General features: G+C 39.9%; 1 protein-coding gene across 1 annotated transcript in view; it reads right to left on the reverse strand.

The window, feature by feature from the left end:
- Nucleotides 1–684, reverse strand: part of DOK7 (docking protein 7) — a gene marked incomplete at both ends in the record, with an annotated part of 63,021 nt that overhangs the window by 41,166 nt on the left and 21,171 nt on the right. The window lies entirely within an intron of this gene.

Consider the following 684-nt stretch of genomic DNA (forward strand, 5'->3'; position numbering starts at 1 on the left):
AAATTACTTCACTGAAGAAGGCTCACTCTATGCCAAGAGAAAGACCCTAAGTTACACAGAACGTGGAAGAACTTTCAACAGCAAAACAGGCCAGTTTCCTCTAAGCCCTTTTGTTTCCAGCCAGGCAAAACAATAAAACTAGATGTTGGAAGTAATCACCACCATTATCCCAAGAGAAATCTTATCCCCAGAGATTTTTTTCAAACAGCACTGACAAGCGTGTCATGTTCAGCAGCTGCAGAGGGTATGGTCTGCTAACTTGTTCATCATCAGAAGATTCAGTAGCTCTTATTAATTACATAAGAAAGGTAACTAATGACAGATAAAACAGATAGCTTCCTCACAACTGCTGCTCTCTTATATCTGATCAACTGAGTGGTAGTAGCACACCACAGAACATTTAATCATTGAATCATTTTATGAAGGGAAAAAAGGATGAAAAGGGCTACACATTGCTGTGGTTGAGTTAGTAACATAAAAAAACAATTGAAATGATGGAAGAAAAGTTTCATTTTCACCCCAGGTCTTTCTGTTTTGAAAGATTTGGTTTGATGTTGTCAACACAGCAGTCAAAGCAGGCTCATAATCCGGGGAAGGGGCATTGCCAGGTGAGCGGAAGCTCCATGAAAGTCCCTACTTTATAAATCATCACAGAAACAAGCTGCCACATCTGTCTTCCCTACA

The sequence above is a fragment of the Buceros rhinoceros genome, unplaced genomic scaffold (assembly GCF_000710305.1).
Source record: "Buceros rhinoceros silvestris isolate BGI_N320 unplaced genomic scaffold, ASM71030v1 scaffold9311, whole genome shotgun sequence".
Lineage (NCBI taxonomy): Eukaryota > Metazoa > Chordata > Aves > Bucerotiformes > Bucerotidae > Buceros > Buceros rhinoceros.